The sequence below is a fragment of the Macaca nemestrina genome, chromosome 9 (genome assembly GCF_043159975.1).
Source record: "Macaca nemestrina isolate mMacNem1 chromosome 9, mMacNem.hap1, whole genome shotgun sequence".
Lineage (NCBI taxonomy): Eukaryota > Metazoa > Chordata > Mammalia > Primates > Cercopithecidae > Macaca > Macaca nemestrina.
This window is the reverse complement of record NC_092133.1, coordinates 58,409,837-58,424,744: the sequence shown is the minus strand read 5'-3', so window position 1 is coordinate 58,424,744 and position 14,908 is coordinate 58,409,837.

Sequence of the window (14,908 nt, the reverse complement as noted above, 5' to 3'; positions counted from 1 at the left end):
TGATTTTGTTTTGTTTTGTTTTTGCCTATAGATGTCAAATTGCTCCAGCTCCTTTTGTTGAAAAGACTATCCTTTCATCAATAAATTTCTTTTGCACCTATGTCAAAAGTGTTATCTGCCTGAAAATTTATGAATGCGAGATTACTGAGTAAATTATGCCACCACCACAAAATCGACTACTATGAGGTCACTGAAAGTAGAGTCATAGGAGAGGGAGGAGCTGAAAGAGGAAGAAGAAGAGATGGAGGAGGAGGAGGAAGGAAGAGGAAGGAGAAAGAATAATACGCATATAAAGTTATCTACACATAAAATACCTGTGAAATTGGTTTTCTCTGGGGAAAGGAACTATCTGGGAAATGAGGTGGAAGGAAAATTTTTCACTGCATTCCTTTTGGTGCCTTTTGAATTTAGAATCACATGCATGCATTACCTATATGAAAAACAGAATAACTTTTAAAAGCTATAGTGCCCTTCATTTTACAATCACAGGCTATTGAAGCCTGTTCATGGTGTCTATCCCTTCCACGTCTTGTTTTCTTGGAACAAGAAAGAACAAGAAGACAGTGAGCCAAGTCTTCAGGACAAGTGATGCTTGGTTGTTTTAATTGTTGCCTTTTTGTCAAAAGCAGAAAAACAGGTGGGAAGTTTTGAACCACCCCAAAGAGAAGTTTGATGCTTGTGGTGCTGTCAAAAATGACTGCAACAATGGTTTTGGCCAAAGCTCCAAAAAGTCCCCTGAGAGTCTCAGAGAGCTGTGTGTCTATAGTTGCAGGGGATTAGTACAGGGAGCCCTGTATGATGAGAAGTAGCCACCCTAAAGGTTTTACCTTCCATTTGCAGTGCATGCACACCAACAGCATAGAGCTGCAGCCAAGACAGTCTGTGATGAGCAGATTGAAGCAACACTGTCTGGAATTGATACTCTTAATAGAAATTCCCTTAATAGTGTGGGATTCCAAGAAGGGAAGACCCCTTTTGTTCAGAGTGATAAATCAAGGTGAGCTCTTTTATCCCAATATATATGAAATTGTAGTAATTTCTGTTTTTCCTGTCTTGGGTGTTCCACGTCACTAACTGAAGCAAGGTGAATATCCAGTTAACTCAGTCCAACCTAAGAACACTCGGTCTTCCAAAATAGCTGCCTGAGTTCATCTACAAAAGGTTGAAACTTTCTAATAAAAGCAAATACAAAGACCTGCTTTAACTGTGTGTGCCTTCTCATAGTTTCCTATGTCAGATTCCCAGAGAAGGCCCATTATTCCTCCAAATGAGTTTTCTGATCACTTAAACAAATGGAGCATTCTGTTCCTCTCATTACTTGTTATAATGAATATTTTCAAATTAATGTATCACACAGTTAATATGTCTGCCATTGTTGTTTTCTTACCAATTTGCTGTCAAACTTTGAAATAAACAGTCCCATAATAGCAGAATAACTCTATATAGTTTCAAATGCTTCTAACGCTCATTCTATTTCTCCCTTTCTAATTTCACAAAGAATAACAGAGGCATGATAAATATCTCCTTTCTTGAGTATAATTTCTTGAATCTGATGAAAAATACAAGACACAAAAAATGCTAAGCCTCAAGACTGAAATCTTTTAATGTTTATCCCACAAATATTAGCTTCTCTCTTATGTACAAATGTTGACTTTAATAGATATTATAATTTTGTATAGTTGTCGATGTTGTTTTGGATTATTTAAAAGAGGGGGTCAAGAAAAAGATTAGAATCTTTTTTATTTCTACAGAGGAAGATGTTTTCTAAGGTGAAGTTCAAGATAAGATTATTCCAAGTTAATATGAATATTAGGACAGATTTTAGAATAGTATAAGTTTTTAAAGGTAGGAGTTATTTTGCAAAAGTAATTTTATAGCATGGCCAAAGTCAAAAGTCAAGATGAAGAATAAATCAGTATTCATTAAATAAAAGATATTAAGAGAAAAAGTGATTTCTTTTTTTGAAGAATAAATAGGTGCCAAATTCAGGATGAACAGTAACCTGACTCATGTTTTTCACATTTCACCATAGGATCTGTCCCAGGAGACATTTTCTCTCATCAACTTTAACCTTCCTGGGGAGTTTCGGTTCCCTTACTTTCTTCCTCTTCACTTTCTGAACTTTACTGTAGTATATAGAGGGCTACAATGGGGGCTCAGTAATTCAGATTTTCTTTTTTTTTCTTTTTTTTTTTTTTTTTGAGACGGAGTCTCGTTCTGTTGCCCACTGCAACCTCCACCTTCCCGGGTTCTTGTCATTCTCCTGCCTCAGCCTCCCAAGTAGCTGGGACTACAGGCGCCCGCCACCACTCCCAGCTAATTTTTTTGTAGTTTTAGTAGAGACGGGGTTTCACCATGTTAGCCAGGATGGTCTCGATCTTCTGACCTCGTGATCCGCCTGCCTCAGCCTCCCAAAGTGCTGAGATTACAAGCGTGAGCCACCACGCCCAGCCAGTAATTCAGATTTTCACAATAATTATATTAAATATGTTCCAGCCAATGAGAACACATTGACACAGGGAGGGGAACAACACACAATGGGGCCTGTTGGGGAAGGGCCGGGGTGGGTGGGGGAGAGCATCAGGATAAATAGCTAATGCATGCTGGGCGTAATACCTAGGTGATGAGTTGACAGGTGCAGCAAACCACTATGGCGCACATTTACCTACGTAACAAACCTGCACATGTACCACAGAACTTAAAATAAATTTTAAAAAAAGAATGCATTTTTGCTATTAAAATAAATTTTTAATTATTTAAAAATACATATCTATGGCCTGGCACGGTGGCTCATGCCTGTAATCCCAGCACTTTGGGAGGCCGAGGTGAGCGGATCACGAGGTCAGGAGTTTGAGACCATCCTGGTTAACATGGTGAAACCCCGTCTCTACTAAAAATACAAAAAAATTAGCCAGGCGTAGTGGCGGGGGCCTGTAGTCCCAACTACTTGGGAGGCCGAGGTGGGAGAATGGCGTGAACCCGGGAGGCAGAGCTTGCAGTGAGCCGAGAGTGTGCCACTGCACTCCAGCCTGGACAACAGAGCAAGACTCCATCTCAAAAAAAAAAAAGAAAGAAAGAAAAAAAAAATATATATATATATGTATGTTCTAGCATATGGGTAACTGAGTGTGAATGGGCTGTTGAAGCCTCAAAGATCCAAGCTTCAAAGGCAGGCCAAGATAATTTTAGCTTTAAGATGACTTAAGTGTTATCAAAATATATGTCAGCCAAACAAAACAGAACAAAGCAACTCAAAAAGTACCAACTGAACTTTTAACTTTAACAGTATAGCTTCCTGGATAACTCACTGAGAGGAAAATAGTAAAATGTTATCTCTAGAAAATAGGCTATTAACTTTAAAACAGTTAATTTTAAGGAAACATGTTTTAAACATTATGACTTTGTTATTAAGTGGTTAGACTGAAGTACAAGAAGTTGTAATAGAATAATCAGATTCTAAATCTGTAAAAAAAAAAAAAAAAAAAAAAAAAAAACCTTAAAACACATTTAAAAGTCCAATCCTGACTACCCTTTCTTTTCTTCTCAACCTACCCACTGTTTATTTTATTTTGTACAGACAAGGTCTCAGTATGTTGCCCAGGCTGGTTTCAAACTCCTGCCCTCTAGCAATTTTCCCACCTTGGCCCTCAGAGTGCTGGGATTACAGGTGTGAACCATTATGCCCAGCCCTGTTTATTTTTGATGAGAAAACAGAGAGGCTAGAAAGTTTTTTCAAGTCCAAGAGTTGCATTAACCAATAATTAGCCAAATACACCAAAAGTTCACCTGCCTGTCTGATTTTGCACATGGTGTCCTAACACAACTTACTAAAACTCAGTTGTCCTCTCACCCACTCTTGGAAGATTTTTATGAAAACTTTCACTCACCCCTAGACTGAGGTAGATGCCCCTCTTCTTCCTTTCCTTCGCAAAACCACAACACACAGTACACAAGCATTCGTATGCTGCATTGTAATTACAAATTTCCCTCTATCTCCCTCGTTAAACTGGAAGAGCAGGTGCTCTGTGTTTTCATGTCTGTATCTGCAGCACTTACCTAATACTCAGAATATATTAGGAGCTTAATGATCGACGTCTTTAAAAGATTCAGTAAACAGAACCAAAGTCTCTCTACCACAATTCTGCTTTTTTCACTCTACCTCCTATACTTAGACAATGTAAACATTTATTTGTTTTATTATTGCACTGAACAGCTGGGTTTTTTGTTTGTTTGCTGATTTGTTTTATCGACAGAACATCTGCCTTCATTTTTCAGTTAATGACATTGGGAAATCACTCCACTCTCTGTGTGGTTTGGGTAGGATGGACCCCCACTTCTAGCTCTGGGAATGATCTGGAGACTCAGTCCTTATATTTTGTGTACGTGGCCAGAGGGATAGTTTCAAGATCTCAAGTATGGAACTCAAGTCAGATGAACTGACTAAATCCTAGGACTGCTCTAGAAATATTTTGGAGGAAGAAGCTCTCTTTAAACTGACACTGATATCCGTAAATAGGATATTATTAATAGTTTGAACCTGCCTGGGGCCACTAACTAGGGCCTGATAATGAAGCCAGCTCTGAGGAATATAGAGTTGACAGGAAGAGAAAAGATTTGGTAATATCCATTAAGCTTCTGAACCTAGCTATGCCTCAAGTCAACAATATTAGTTAGAATGCATTTGGCTGCAAATAACAAGACATTCCATTAAAAGTGAGCATTTATTTTCCTTATATAACAAAGAGTTCATCAGATAGGTTTTGCCAGCACTGATTCAGTAGAACAAATCAAGGCTTTCAGCACACATAAAAACTGCACTTAGTTGACTGGGAGAATTGAAACTAAGATGTTTTCTTCTCTTCAATAAAAGATGGAAGAAAAACCTAGCCTACTTCCAGTAAAAAATATATTTATTTAGTGCACTTTTTCTTTTTAATCTTTTTTGAGGCAGAGCAAGACTGGAGTGTAATGGTGCGATCTCGACTCACTGCAAACTCTGCCTCCCGGGTTTCAGCTATTCTCCCACCTCAGCCTCCCAAGTAGCTGGGATTATAGGCAAGTGCCACCACACCTGACCAATATTTTGCATTTTCAGTAGAGATGGGGTTTGACCATGGTGGCCAGGCTGATCTAGAACTCCTGACCTCAGGTGTTCTTTCCGCCTCGGCATCCCAAAGTGCTGGGATTACAGGCGTAAGGCACCGTGCCTGGCTGTATGGAACATATTTTGATCCTGGTTCATGCAAACAAAGTATTACAATTTATGCAACAACAAGAGAACTATGAACACACTGAGTGGATATTTGATGACAGTAAGGAATATTGGAATTATAGGACTATGGTTATGTTCTTAAAGAAAACCCTTTCATCTTTTAGAACACCTATGAAATACTTTCAGAATAAAAGATATGCTGTTTGAGATTTGCTTCAAATTGATCCATGGCTTGGACTGGGAGGAGGGGAGCAATTTAGATAAAACAAGATTGATTATGGGTTCACAGTGTTGAAACTGGATGATGGGTTTATGAGAATTTATTTTAATTAGTCTTTTTACTTTGGATTATATTTAACATTTGCCATAATACAAAATTTAAAAATATTTAGACATGTCTTTTAAAATAATTTTAGGGTCATACGCTATCCCTATATTAATGGCTTAATTTTTTCAGAAAGAGTGATTTAAGTCATTAATTACTAAGTTAATTGCCCAAAGGAAAACACAATGCATTTGTTTTAACTTAAATTGGCTGACTCTATTTATCAACTTTAAAAAGTGCTGCTATTGCTGTCTTATATTAAGTAGACAGCAAAATCTGGAACAGTGCCCAGTGCAGCAGTGTTCTAGTAGTGCCCACCACCAACCCTGGGCTTCCACAAATATTTGATTCACATTTCACCTTTCACATATTTTCTAATTATGTTTAAAACTGTCATTTTAGGCCGGGTGTGATGGCTCATGCCTATAATCCTAGCACTTTGGAAGGCTGAGGCTGGTGGATTACTTGAGACCAGGAGTTCAAGACCAGCCTGGCTAACATGGTAAAATCCCGTCTCTACTAAAAATGCAAAAATTAGCCAGGTGTGGTGGCACCCGCCTGTAATCCCAGGCTACTCGGGAGGCTGAGGCATGAGAATTGCTTGAACCCAGGAGATGGAAGTTGCAGTGAGCCGAGATCGCATCACTGCACTCCAGCCTGGGCAACAGAGTGAGACTGTCTCAAAAAAACAAAACAAAACAAAACAAAACTGTCATTTAAAAAACTCAGCTGGAAGAACTACCTGCCTGTTACCATGTATGCAGGTTAATTCAATTTTCCTGACTAAGGAGTAAGATTATTTCTGTCATCACTGTTAAATTGAATAAAGAACATCCTGAGACTGCAAGGTGAGTGGTTGGAAAGTAGTACAAAATTCGTCTTAACTAGTTTATGTGAATCTGAGTTTTCTCAACATTTTATAACCCTCCACAATTTTGAATGTTTTAAGTGCTTTGTGACTGCAACTTACAACCATAATATCCAAATATTAATTTTTTGTTGTTACGTTTGAGCAATATAGTAGCTATGGTCTGAATCTTGGTGTTCCCACACTCCGCTCCAAATTCATGTTGGAACCTAATATCCAACATCCAATATGATAGCATTAAGAGGCGGGAACTTTGGGGAAGTGATTAGGTCTTGCAGGCTGTATCCTACTGAATGAAGTTAGTGTCATTATAAAAGAGGTTGCAGGGAGCTGCCTTTCCCCTTCTGCCATGTGAAGATACATAGAAGGTGCCATCTATGAAGAACAAACAGATCCTCACCAGACACCAAACCTGCTAGTACCTTGATCTTGGACTTCCCAGTCTCTAGAACTGGAAGTGCTAAATTTACGTTTATAAATTACCCAGTCTAAGATATTTTGTCCTACAACCTGAACAGACTAAAACAGAAATTAGTAACAACAGGTGGGTTGTTGCTATATAACAAGTACCTAAAAACATGGAAGCAGCTTTGCAACTGGGTAATGAGTAGGTGATGGAAAAATTTGGAGGTACATGCTGAAAAAAACCTGTCTTGCCATGAATGGACCATAAAGGTGATTCTGGTGAGAGCTCAGAAGACGAGAGCTGTACGGAAAAGCCTTGATATTCGTAGAGATTACCTAAGTGCTGGTGAAATAAGAAACATGTTGCTGGAAACTGGAGGAAAGGCTATCCTTTTTGTAAAGGGGCAGACAACTTGGCTGAATTGTATTTGTGTCCGAGAGTTTTGTGGAAGGCAGAACTTGCTGCCAGTGATGAAATACAAAATCTGGTAGAAGAAATCCATTCTATTTTATTCTATTCTATTAATTAAAAAGGTAGTACAGTATGTTCTAGAATCAAACAGATCTGGTTTAAGTCCCAGCCAGGTTGGTCACTTACAGCTGTTTGAATTGAGCAAGTTTTTTTAAACTTTTGAGTCTTTGTGGCTTCCTTTTCTGTATTTACCTGCCTCAGGGTTGTAAGGATTAAATGAGATAAAACATATCTAACCACCATGACAGCAAAATTTTTTAAAAAACTAAATATTAGCTGTTTCTGCTATCATTATTATATATAAAGTCTCTAACTCATACTTTATATCATAGGACTACTAAAAAGATTTAGTTTTCTAAGTGAATAGACTCCAATTCCATTTTCAAATGGGGAGAATATTTAAAAGGTGAAGAGAACACTTGGAAGGCGGGTATGCTTTTAGCTTATCTGTACTAAGGTCCATAGAAATAATTTAAGAGTGGTTGCATAAGCTGTTAAATCAAAACCATTAGGAAAAAAATACTACTTTTTAGTAATGTAGGTAAAAAAGTAATTGAGTCCAATTGAGTTACATGATAAACATTTTAAATTTTTTTTTTTGAATTTTATTTTAAGTTCCGGGGTACATGTGTAGGTTTGTTACATAGGTAAATGTGTGCCATGGTGGTTTGCTGCACAGATCAACCCATCACCTAGGTATTAAACTCAGCATCCATGAGCTATTCTTCCTGATGCACAATAAGAATTGATTGGCAGAATTTTTTTAAAAAGATTTGAATTTTCAGGATAATAACTTTGCTTTATCTTTGTTCTGTAGTTATTTTCACTTGTTTGCCATTTTAACATTCACCTGTGACTTAGCAATTGCAAAATGAAGTGTCAAATCCTACAAATGCACAAGGGAAATGACTTTTCTCAAATATAGTAACCACGGAAGAAGCTTAACCCTTTGTAAGAAACCTAGCATCTTTTCAATATGCCTAAGATTCAAAGGTTTAATTTATACTCAACATTGTTTTAATCATATTGCTTTTATTTATTTTATTTTACTTTATATTCATAGAGACAAGGTCTCCCTTTGTTGCCCAGGCTAGTTTTGAACCCCTGACTTCAAGCAATCCTCTGGCATTGGCCTCCCAAAATTCTGGTATTACAGGCATGAGCCATTGCGCTTGGCCCATACTCAACATTTCAAATCTGTATTCTTTACTATAGCTTCGTAGATAATATGACTCTTGCTCATATATCCTCTGCTAAAGAAAAATCAAGGCGTTTCATTCTTAATCTCTTGGATTCTTGCTTAAATCAATGAGAGATTTGTGTACCTAACATTGAGTCACAAATATCCAACTCAGGAAACAAAATGATTACAAAGTTAAAGACATGAATGTTCCCTTTCTATACTTTTAGCTAAACATCTTGAAAAAGAGCTTCTCCTAACCAGTAGTGTAATAATGAGAGGGATGTTTGTACTGTGAAGTCAAATATGATTAATTTGAGAATAAATCCGTTTTTACAAAATGTATTAGAAGTAGAACTAATAAAATTACTGCAGTACTATTATATTAGTATATGATAATTAAAAAGAAAATGAGCATATCAAATTTAAGGGATGGAAACATGATTTATAATATCTGTAATGATTAATAACTTATAAGAATAATTCTTTTAACCATTTTGATTTATTAAAAAATAGAAGTGTGAAATCACTAGGACTCATTTCATATTGACCTATTTTAGAAAAAAAGTAGGTTGATTATTAGGAAAGCAAATGAGAACCAAGAGAAATAATCTATAATAATTGATCATTAATTAATTTTGACTGGTTATTCTTGCTAGACATTTGTATGAAATTATTAATATTGAAAGTACGTCAATCAATTTAGCCAAGTATTTGACATAAGTTATTTTAATGACACATGAAAGACATCTTGTTAACATTCTGGATGAATAATTTTATTCAAACAAGCATAAATATGATGATCATAATAACAGAATCAGATTTGTAGTCTTATTTTTTAAATTGATGACTATGGTATCAAACACTTACTGTTGTGTCATCTTTTGTCATTACTCTTGTCAATTTGAAGTTTGCAAAGCAATGCAGCCACAGAAATAAATAATGGTGATCATGGAAATTATTTAATTCAACATATAGAACTTTACAAGGTATATGTAAGTATGAGGCTGAGAATGGAGGTGGTAGGACTTTTCATCGTACTTTCCATTTGAAAAATTAAAGACTCACAATTCAGCAGATAATATCCTATGTTTGGTTATACTACTAACAGTAACCTTCCTCTGAAGAAAGCTGAAAATGAACTTAGCAACGTTGAGACTGACTCTTGGCTTTAAAGAGATAGATGTGACTATTGTTCAAGAGCTGTATCTTAAAAGAGAGATTTTGCTTTATTTTTGAAGAGAAAAATTGCTGCTACTGCAAGGAAGAAACAAATGAGTTTGTCAGTGGATGAATGAATATATTTGTTCTGCGGTGGGTGCAGCTGTACCATACTGCAGTCATGGCATTGTCAAGGAAGCATTTTATTTAAAAGACATTGCAGCTGTCATGACCACTGAGTTCCCAGTTGGTTAATGAATTTCATATAAATGGTGACAATTGGGTATGGGAGGCAGAAAAACAAGTAGCACACCAGGATCCTCAGCACTGAGCATCTCTCCTTTCTCAGTCTCTTTTCTTCCCATTTAACAGTCTGTTCTTCCAATAGCACTTACAGCTTTTAGGCTCACAGCTGGAAAGACAAACTGCACCAAGAGTCTTTCAAATGTTGCTGCTGTTGAGAGAGGAACATAAGGGGATGGGCCTTGAGGACATAATGTACCTGGGCGAAGTTTTTGCCAATACCGTGAGCAGTCATTTTTAAACAATGGAAAAATATAGTGGTCGGCAGCCATTAATAATCAATTCACGTCCTTTAGTAAATGCTGTCACGGAAAACGCCACATCAGAAAACCACTTTGTGAAACGTTCTTTTATCAGATACAGAAATTGTACCTGAAGATGCCATAGAGTATACATCAACTGTTACAGAAATACCATAGCAAGTGGAAGCTAACAATTTATCATATTACTAAAAATATTTTGTCAGAGATTGTCACCATGCCCCTGCAGTAGACTAAAGGAACTTAATAAATAGCAAATTATTTTGTTATTTTTATAACATTTTATAATGATTACATTCTATCTACTCTCTTCTAGAAAAGTGTGGTATAGAAGTAGGTAGATACTCTCCAAGGCTTGTTCTAATTTATAAATACTATGATTGAATCTTGTTTGCTTTGAAAGTCCTGTAATACATTTTCCCATGGGTCCTAAAATTCCAATCTAATTAAGTCATAAAGAAATGACATCAAACTAGATCTTTTATCCTAAAATTGTTGCACAGTAGGTTTCATTCTGTACCTTAGAAAAACAGCGAAACATCCACTTTGTACATGATAATAATTACGAAACCATTCTCGTATTCAAAATACATATGGCGGCCGGGCACGGTGGCTCAAGCCTGTAATCCCAGCACTTTGGAAGGCCGAGAAGGGCGGATCACGAGGTCAGGAGATCGACACCATCCTGGCTAATACGGCGAAACCCCGTCTCTACTAAAAAATACAAAAAACTAGCCGGGCGAGGTGGTGGGCGCCTGTAGTCCCAGCTACTCGGAAGGCTGAGGCAGGAGAATGGCGTAAACCCGGGAGGCGGAGCTTGCAGTGAGCTGAGATCCGGCCACTGCACTCCAGCCTGGGCGACAGAGCGAGACTCCGTCTCAAAAACAAACAAACAAACAAACAAACAAAAAAACAAAATATATACGGCAAAATCTTGTATTTATTTAACAAATCTAACCAGTCATTATATGAAAATGAATTTTCTAGTACAACCTAAATCTGCAATTTTCCCTAAAAGTTTTTAGAGGAAAATATTTTGTTTGACTAATGAAAGGTGATAAACAAGATTAGTTTCTCCTTTTGTTTCCCATATTGACTTATTAAGAAATAGAAAAAAATCAGTAAAATATACTAAGGGATCTTAAGAATTGTTTTATTCCTTTCCACAGACAATTTCAATTTACAAACTCATTCTTATTAAAACTGCGTTATGTTAAAAAGTGATTTATGAATATCATGATTTCTTTAACCATCCTTTTTATTTTATTAATTTTATGAATTTAAAACACCAGCAATTAAAAAAATTAGTTTCAGTAAATAAGTAATATCCAAAAAGGGGAAACTAATTTTATTTTAGATAATAAAATATATATCATTTTGTATATAATTTCTATAATGAGCTTGAAGATAAGAAACTATTAAGTAAAGAAGTTCCAAGTAGAATTCAGTTAAATAAAAACTACAGAGAAAAATGTAATATTGGACATTGAAGAGAAAATCTTTTAGAAGTGAGATGACCAATTCTTTTCTATTAGGAAGAGATCGTAAATATGCCCAGTAGTGTGCTTTTACTACATAATAAATAGTAAATTATTTTGTTACTTTTATAACATTTTATAATAATTACATTATATCTACCCTCTAATATTTATTAAGTAGTATCTGTTTCTGGGCATAGCAACATTTTAAAAGCATGTTTTGGTTCAACACTTTTCACATATGAATCAAGTATATGATTAATATACAAAAGTCTTCAAAATATTTAAAACTACACATTAAGCAACATACATTGAACTTGCAGATAAAATCTCACCTTTTACTTATATACCATGCTAGAAAGGAGTGATGTTGTTAAATAAATTTCCACGAATTCATATAAATGAAACAAATTCATATAAATGAAAGCAAATAAATGAAATGCCAAAAGATGAACACATTGGTAGGACACAAAAAATAAAGGCATATATGTGATGACATATTCCCTGGCATGCACAAATGTCCTTTTAAATAATCAGAGCCAGCCTGACACAGTGGCTCACACCTGTAATCCCAGCACTTTGGGAGGCTGAGGTGGGAGGATCCTTTGAAGCCAGGAGCTCTAGACCAGTCTGGAAAGCATGATACCCCCCTTATCTCTACAAAAAAGTTAAAAAATTATCTGGGTGTGCGTGGTGGCACACAATTGTAGTTCCAGCTCCTCAAGAGGTGAGTGTGAGGGATTGCTAGAGCCAAGAGTTCAAGGTTGCAGTGAGCCGTGATCATGCCACTGCACTCCAACCTGGATGACAGAGTGAGACCCTGACTTAAGAAAAAAGTCAGAGCCACATTATTTGGGTAACGAGTGGCAAAAAATTCTTTGTTGATAGTATATACTATTTTACACTTTATTTACTTATTTCAACTAAATAATATAGTAGGTACTTCAGAAATGAATGATTGCATTTTCCAAGTGACAGAAAAATGGTTTGAAGAAATGAAATTATATTCATGGCAGATTTCATAGATGGAAAAAAATTAGAACAGTGACCAGTAAAAAGCAAGCTTTCACTTAGCATTAGAAATTATTTAACACGAGGCTGGTCGCAGTAATCCCAGCACTTTGTAATCCCAGCACTTTGGGAGGCTGAGGCGTGTGGATCACCTGAGGTCAGAAGTTCGAGACCAGCCTGGACAATGTGGTGAAACCCTGTCTCCACTAAAAATAAAAAAAATTAGCTGGGTGCAGTGGCAGGCACCTGTAATCCCAGCTACTCAGGAGGATGAGGTAGGAGAATCACCTGAAACTGGGAGGTGGAGGTTGCAGTGAGCTGAGATTTCACCACTGCACTCCAGCCTGGGCAAAAAAAAGTGAAACTCCATCTCAAAAAAATAAAAAAAAAAGAAAGAAAGAAAAAGAAATTATTTAACACCTATAATCAGTAAAATCTGTACGGCTCAAAATGAAACCCGAATATTTTAGGCCTCCCATTGCAAAACTAGAAAGGACAGAGATAAGTAATTCATTCCATGTGTCTAGTACGAGAAGGATCTCAGAGTTTCATGTATAATTATTCATTACACATCATCATCATTACTGTGATAGCACCAGTAAGTGTAGCACTTCATAGCATTACTGTGGGGGCCTGCCCTACCTGCCTGGACATTCATAACAGCAAATGGCAAGCCAAAAACAACATTCCGTAAGGCGCAGAGTTCCTTCTCACTGACAGCTTAAGTGATCAGTGGATATTCTTCATCAACCGATGCAGAACTACTAACAGGCTCACACACTCTGGAAAGTCATCATAGAATGTTCTCCTGCCTTTAGTTTTTCAGAAAATAATAAGAAGGGCACGCTACAAGAGTCTATGATTTGTTCTTTCTAATGTGGTGATTTCATTGGAAGGCGAGGATCAACCTGTAGGTGCTCAGAATTTGGGGGTGAGAGAAAGACAGATGGAGTTTGAAAACATAGCAGTTTAGTAGATTTGACTGCGGAATGTGTAAAAAGCAAGCCAACTCAATCAAGCTTCACTTTGCTATCACACAAAAGAAAAATACAGTGTTTTCTAAGTCCAAAATAAACGTTTTTTTCTTCTAAAAATACCTTTGGTTTTGGCTTTGTTAGTCATAACTTTTAACTTACAATAGAATTTAAAAAACATTAATGACTCTTTAAAGAATTTTATGGTTATAAAATAGGGTGTGCATAGTCATTGAAATATTTTAGATGGAAATATCTCCACTTCATGCTGAACTTGTCAAGTCTTTCATTCCACCGTTATCTAATTTAAATCTTTAGTTTTCATAACTTCTCTAATGTTTTCTTTTTTGGGATTGGCATTACACAGATGGAATAAACTAATTCAATGTTAATGACACTGCTGGCAGATATTTGTACATGCCCTACATTTTTCAAATACTTTCATATACACTGGATACTCAAGATAAGCCTATGAAGCAGACAGAGGAAGGATTATTAGTTGTATATTGCAGATTAAGAAACTCAGCTTTACAGATGTCAAGTGACTTGCCAAATGGATATTAGATGGCAGGACTGAGACTATAATTTAAATCATCTGTCTCCCAGTTTGGTGCTTGTATCAAACCAGAACAAGCTAAGTAACACTGTAGCATCAAACAATTCCCAGATTCAGAGACTCAAAATAATGCTAAAAATAACAGATTATTTAACGCTCAAAATAACAAAGATATGTTTATTGCTTTTAATGTGTGTTCAGCACAAGACAAGTGGGTTCTGTCATTAGTTATTTCACTCTGAACCATGCAATATTATGCCATCTACAATCTGGAAAGTTGCCTGTCACTGGGACAGAGGGGGGAAAAAAATGACAGCAGGTCAAACACTTGCTCTTACAGCTGCTTCACAGACCCTTCTGCTCATGGTTCAGCAAAGAAAGCAAGTCTCATGGTCAAGGCTGACCTCAAACAGGCAAACCTGTGAGGAAGTAAACCAAACTGGAACTATGTTGGGTCACTGATTACAATAGTCTTCCTAGGCACTAAGTATTCAGTCCATTCTCTTTCCTGTTGGCAATATGCACTCCTGGAAGGAGAAAACCCAGAAGTCCCATGTAGTGATGACATCAAGCTCAAAAAGGAGGATCTTTGGTAATACACTGTAGTCCTTACCTCAGGGAACAATGTGCCTCATGTGAGGGTGGGAGTCTTCTTGAACCAGAAACCTATGAACATAAAGGGCAAGTCATCTGCCCCACATAT